The sequence below is a fragment of the Belonocnema kinseyi genome, chromosome 4 (assembly GCF_010883055.1).
Source record: "Belonocnema kinseyi isolate 2016_QV_RU_SX_M_011 chromosome 4, B_treatae_v1, whole genome shotgun sequence".
NCBI lineage: Eukaryota > Metazoa > Arthropoda > Insecta > Hymenoptera > Cynipidae > Belonocnema > Belonocnema kinseyi.
The window spans coordinates 91,726,783-91,734,320 of NC_046660.1; positions in this window are offsets into that span (position 1 = coordinate 91,726,783).

Consider the following 7,538-nt stretch of genomic DNA (forward strand, 5'->3'; position numbering starts at 1 on the left):
AATTTGACATAATTTAATCATTTAATTAAAAATCGAGCAATTATTTTTTTATTTGAATCTGTATACTAAAAAATGTGATTTAAAAAAAATTACTGAACATGAGGAAAAATAAGAAAATGATCTCTTTTTAAAAATTATTTGTTGTGTAAGACGATTATATGAAGTCTTCCATCTTTACAAAAACTATTATGAGTTTTAAAGTAGACATTTTTCATTTTTCTGTTTTTATTTTAGAAGGGTAAATAATTCAGAATATTTTTTAGCTTTGGAATTCATGTTTAAACAAATTTGGTGTTGCGCAAGCAACACCAAATTCAAATTAATGCATTCAAGAAAAGTGACAGGTTGTTACAATATTTAGCAGTATAACAAACGAATAATAATAAAATATTTTCATTAAAATTCGGTATTCTTTTTGCTTTTAAATGAAGCAGAATGCAGAACTACATCAATTCAATTTACCTTTCGCACAAATTGGAGTTGCAACATTAATCTAAATTTAATACCAACATTTTTTCGCGCACACCTCAAAGAGCGTAATCATTCAATGCGATTTTCAGGATTTCGCAATAATTGCTAGGGGTACGATAATAAACCATGAGGCTGATGAGCTTGACGTCCCTGCTGATTCGATTGAAATCAATCGGGCCTTTATTATTTCACAATATCGAAAAAACGAGAGAGAACTGTGACAAAATGGTAGAGGTGCATTCAATTCAATGTATGTGATTTTACATGCATACATGGAAAAAGGGAGATTTTATATGAATGACATATTGGTTGGGATCATCATACGTTTGGTCTGGTATTCATGCAACTGTTAATTGAACAGGATTCATATGTGGAGTCAGCAATGATCATGCTGATTTAAATACGAAGACAAAAAAGTTGGTAAATCTGCAGTAATGAAAAATATTGTGTTCGTGGTAATTCTTTCATAATTAAATCATGTAAATCAGCCCAGGGCATTTTAAAAGGCTTTGCAAGAGGTCAAACAATATTGAGGTTCAAATTTGTTGATTAATTCTAACAAAAGCATTCGTTTTGCTTAAGTCTTTGAGTGCAGGGAAGCAACTATGTTTAAATAAACATAAAGTAGGAGAAATTTATTTCTTCGGGGTACATTGAACTGTCAAATAAAAACCAGAAAAGCTAAAGCAGCAAAAAAATCACCTAAGGGGGATGAATCGAATCTAGTCTTTGAGGCGTATGAGAAAAACGACGACGTTTATGCTTTTAGCGAATAGGAGAAATTAGTTACGTTGAAATGTTTATGATGATTACACCAGTGACAAACTAGGAATATTCCACGGGAAATTTCATATTGTCTAACAGGACTAACAGCTTTTATAATTTTTTTCCTGATTAAAATTTAAAAACATTAATTTTAATCAATTTAGCATAAAACAATCTTAAATACAACTTAGGGTATGAGGAATTCTAAACAACAAGGTATTTAATTTTAATTTTTAAAGTTGTTTAACATGTCCCTGTTCTGTACAGGTATTTGTACTTTGTCCACATTTATGCATAAATAGTTAAAAATTAAAGGTTCCCTAAAAAGTTTTATTTAGTGATTATCGATTCTCTTTTGTTAAATCTCATTTGGCTTTAATAAATACATTCTTGTCACATGACTCGCGCTTCGCACTTTGTTAGTGTAAGTACAAAACAAAAAATTTTCTATATTAAATATTGAACTCTATTAGATTATGTATCTTATATTAATTTCAAAGCCTTGATGAAAAACTTCTGCTTTAGAAGAAATATTTTCCGGCAAACATTTAATTGTATCGTATCATTTTCCACTAAATTAAATATGTTATTTCTAATGGCCTTTTTTAAGATTAAAACAAAAACTACGCATCTTATCGGAAAATAGTAGATAAAAAATTTGCAGATCTAATTAAGGCAAAAAGTTTTTTATTCTAACATTTTATTGTATCATGTTTCGTTTTTCTATCAATTAAAATTTAAAACATTAAATGTTATTTTCTACGAGTAAAAGAAAAAGTACGCTTCTGATAAAAAAATATTCCACAAAAAACTGTAGATATTTTATTGGTAAAGAATTTTCTCATTGAAAATTTCATTATATATCTTGTTTAGTTTTTCCATAAACTACAATATAAAAAAAATTATTTTTTCCGTTGAAAATGAAAACTAAGCATCCTATTAATACATGATCACAAATAGAGGTGTAGATCTTTACCAAGCAGATAGTTTTTGTCTATTAATTATCTTCGTATCTTGTATAGTTTCAGCACAAAATGGAATGTTTGATTTATAGTAATTTTTTCGTTGAATAAAACCAAAACCTTCATTTAAAAAACACCTTCTCATTATGGTAAAATTGTAAAAATTGAGAATCAAAATCTGCTAATTGTAAAATGCACAGAATTAAATTTAAGAATTAAACGCTTATGGGTAAACATTGTTTGTTAATTGAAACTTCTAAGAAGTAAGCAAGGTTAAATAGGGATCATTTTTAAAAGATTAAAATAAAAAATATTTGTATTAAATTTAATTTAAGAATTTGAAAATGAAGCGAAAAGGTTTGATATTTTTAAAAATAAGAAAAATTTATTCTTTTAAATTTTCAGCAGTATTTTTTAGAAAGCTGCTATTTAAATTGATTACAGAAGGACCTCTTAATTTCATACAGCCCGGGCTCTATACGGATTTAAGAAAGTTCGATGCAGGCACAAAACAGGTATACGAGGCCGCACCGTAGCTACATATTGCGGACGCCTGTGCCGAAGGAAAAGACGATTTGATGCAGTAACGACCAGCAGTACGGCACTGAAAAGGCAATAAGTGTATCATCTTAATTTTAATTTGTTATTGCACTTTCAATCTAAGATTTTTCATTAGGGTAACTTTTCACGGAGGCCTGTTTTGAATTAATCGTGGAATTAATATTATTCATAGGTTTAGTTTCTAGCTACTTTGTTGGTTAATAGCAAAAATCATTGCTGCATTAATGTGAAGCACTGTTACACACAAAAAAATTACCGATAATAAGAAAATTGGTCAATTTGTTCATAAAATGTGTTTATAATGAATAAATCGAATAATAAACAAATTATTTGTATTCTATGAGACACTAAACATTCATTTAAGGCAATATAAAGTTTTTCTGATTAGTTATTAAAGCGTAAAAAATTGTTACGTGCAATATTTCATTTTTTCCCTACTTTGAGAGGAAAAAATATTAATAAATCAATAGAGGAAACAAAATTTTGGAGCGTTAAACTCTTTAGTATTTAATGAACCTTAATTCAAAATAACAATATATACATTATATTAAATAATATTAAATTCATTTTGTCATTTATCAGTCTTGTTATTGACTTTTTACCGCATTATTCACTCAAACATTTCAAATACAATTACCATTACTTTTTAAAAAAAATTCCTTCAAAACTTGAAATTTTTAAGACTTTAAAATCATTAAGGTCTTAAATATTATTTATTTTTTCAAGAGCTACATTGATAATTTTAACAATAAATAATTTTTTCAATAATAACAAATAATAAAATCAATAATATCAGCAAAATAAGTCATAGAAATATAAAGTTCGAACTGCTTTTAAAATATATCTCAAAATTAAATTTTATTCATATTAAACTACATATTTTCCTTATTTTTTCTTTTTTTTAATAATTAGTAATAGTTACTTTTATTTTTTTTTCTGTTTATTTGCAAGCAGCATCAAGTTTTTAATTATTTCTGCTTTTTCTTAATGCAATTCAATGCAAAAGTTAGACCAACTTATCGTGGCGTCATCTGTTGGATTAGTTTTTACCGATATTACACCTTCGGATCATAAGAGAACTACTACTACATACGCATACTGGGTCGAAGCAGGGGGTTGGTTTCTACATTCTCATCCTACTGAGGAGGTATTGGTTTTATGTAAAATTTAACTTTCTCGGTTTTCATCAAATCTTAACGTTTTGAGATTCCCATAGTCAGAAAAAAGTGATTTTTACAAAGGTGTCTGTTTGTCTGTTTGTAGCATGCAGTATGTAGTATGTATCGTGTAGGCACGATAACTTTCGAAAGAATGATCAGATGGAATTCTGCTTTGGTGTACTTCTTTAAGGCCTACAAAGAAAGAACGAATTCGTAAACCAGCTATTTTGGACGAAAATTCAAAAAGTGAGCGTATTTTCAAAATATTTGAGACTCTTTGTTCAAGATTTAAAAATTCTATGTACGGCTACTTATAGTACTCGGAAATTTGAAAAATTTATCTTCATGACTTTTTTCGATAAAAAGAAAATGATCAGAGTTTTAACATGTTCGAAATCCAAAAAACCAAACTAAAATGAACATTCTAAGCCAAAGAAGCATGATATGAAAAAAAGTCAAGAGAAGTTTAAAATTCAAATATCAATCATAAAAAAACTAAATAAAAAATTAAAAAATTAAAAAATCCATTTTGCAGGCAAACTATGCAGGATACGAAAAAAAAAATTAACTAAAATTGCGCGCCCTGAAAATATCTACAGACTTGTCGTTAGTAACTTTTTGACAGGACGCGTCGTTTTTGTCTTAATCGTAAAAAATAAAATATTTAATTTTACGAAAAACGACACACGGTGCGAACAAAATTAACAGACAAAAGTTGTTCAACCAAAAAATGTATATAAATTTGTTATTAATAATTTTTAGATCGCACGAGTAGATTTTCTTTAAAGCGTAAAATATGAGATTAAAAATTGAAAAAATAAATGATTGGAAAAACGACACAAGAGATGAACAAAATTAAAAGACAAAAGTTGTTCAACATATACAATATCATTTTATTTAACCCCAATTTTCGCCTGAATTGCATCTACGTTGAATATAAATAAATTAAATTTATGGAAAACCGCACAAGTCGCGATAACATTTTTAAAAATAATAATGAATAAAAGTTGAAATACTTTTTTTCAATACTAATGCATATTATGAATGGCTCACGACTACATTCACACGAAGAGATAGGTCGTAGATGTGGCTCACGGAAGAGGTTAGATGAGACGCGGAGATTAAGTGGTGAGTGGTGGTTAGTGTTTCATGGGATCTCGAGCGAAAGCCCGATATCTCGGGTACTGAACAACTCAATTATTACCAATAATAACGCTCGGAAAATTTTTTCGATGGGTTTATTAAAAAGCGCAACTCAGAAACTATCGAAAGATGTAAAAACCTCGATTTCGATTTTTTTAGAGTAAGCCGCCTTCCTTCGGCACACGTCACATATAGATTTTTCAAGATAGCTAAGAATAAAATTTAATACAAAATATTAAACAAATATTAAAGTTATCATTAATGATATGATTTGTACTTTATTATGCAATATCTGAATGACCAGCTCCAGACCGAGGTACAGAAATAAATATAATATAGATTTGATATGATACAGTTGAACATAATATAGAAAAGTTCGCATTTTCGATGAAATCAAAAGCGAAGAATGAGAAACGTGATGAGAATGTTTTCGTTAAAGCCGAAGGAGCTTTAATATACGATAATTCAAAATTACCATATGATAGCTGTTAATGCTTATTCCTTTAATTTGAAAAGGCTGGCGCACAAATGTGAGGTAAGTACAAAGACTGAGCACGTAGAGCGAGTTAAATGCATAATCGAGCGCGACACGAATATATATTATCGAGCTCGCAGCGCGCGAACCAACGGTCGCGCGCCCTAGGCGCGCCCAATCATACTCTTAATTTTTATCTCCCTTCCCAACATTCTTGTATTATGACCGAAAACTGCCCAAATAAATTAAAATTATCATATTATAGCCAGATTCACACTAAAATAGTACTTTTTAAAATTATTTATTATTTTATTATTTTTCTGATTAAATGATACAATTGATTCTTAAGGGCACCATTTTTGTAAACATATTTTTCAGTTTTTCAAACAATTTCTTTTTGTATAATTCTTGTTTACACTTGAGGTATTCGCAACCCCAGAACTACAGGCTAGACAGTTTCTAAACATAAATCAAGAGTACGTAAACACGCGCAGCCATCGAGGCTAAACAATATAGGTATTATAATACTTCTAGCCACTCATGCGACGAACTCGAACCACACCTACGCATGTGCATTCGCACCGCGAGTGTGGGTGAGAGTGTGCGAGGGCTACGTGAAGGCAAACCTACTTTCTAGTTCCCAGATTTGTCGGGCAAGCTCGTGAGTTTTAAATTTAAATTAAATTAAATTTAAATTTGTCATATCGATTTCATCAATTCTTTCTCGAAATTCGCAGATTATTTACGAAAATACATCAATATTCGATGACTTTTTCTCATATCCGAGACCTAGCTACTAGTTCATGACTTTTTACGTATACAATTTTTCCACGCAAGTGAACGATTATTAGTTGTTCAAATAATTTTAATTTATCATTTACACAAAATATCACTCTGAGACTTTATTAACTGAATTATGTTTCCAGAAGGTAGGACCTTTTCAAAATTTTAAGGTGAAAAATTGTCTAAACAAATGAAAATTGTTTTTATACTGTCTAAATATCGCTGATAGAAATATCACTTACAACGTTTATTGATTGTGTCATGAATTCTAAAAAAATAATAACCTTTTACGATTTACAGGAGAAATTGGTTTAATTAGATGAATATTGTTTTTTAATGTTTTTAAAAATGTATTGTGATATTCCAAGACGTTAATTACATGAAGGATTTAACATTAGATCTATTCTTCAACTTAAATAAATGAACATTGTTTAAATAATTACCATATGATTTAAAAAGAAATAATATTTTTAAAAATCATCAACTGTACCATTATTTTCAAAAAGTAGTAACTTTTCACGATTTAAAAGTAATAAGAAATTGTTTTAACAAATAATATTTCGGTTTAAATCATTTAAAATAAGTGAATAATACATAGAAATCTGTCACTTATTGAATGAAATAAATTCATATTGCAAAATTTACAAAAAATTTTGTCTTCAGCGTACATTCTACATACAACTGCTATTTTGCATTCTTTGGGGCATTTTTCAGACATAATACCTCAGGTTAAGAATAATGAAAGAAGAAGTTATCCGGCGGAAATTATTCCTTGAACATTCCTCAATAGGCGACTATAATTTACTCGAATTTGATAAGAAGACTTCATTTTTTCAATTTTTTCGAAAACTAATCTTATACCATGTTTATTTTAAAATCCCCAGGGACGGTTTAATAATAATAAATTTAAAAAAAAAGAAATAATAAAATTTCTTTTTCGGAAAACGAACCATCTAGTGGAGACAAGTGGTGTGCAATTGATACGTTTGACTCCACGGCGAAATCGAATTTTTGATTTGACTCTCGATCAGCGTTATTTCATATGGATTTTATTTCAAAACCAACATATCAGTTTGGATTTTGCAAAACCCTACTTTCGAAGTGATTTAATTCACTTAAAAATTTTCTCAAATTAAACTCAATTTTTAAAAATCCCATGTTCTTGTGAGTATTCCTATTTCATTTTCTGTAGTGTCGATTGATAGAAAAATGATATTT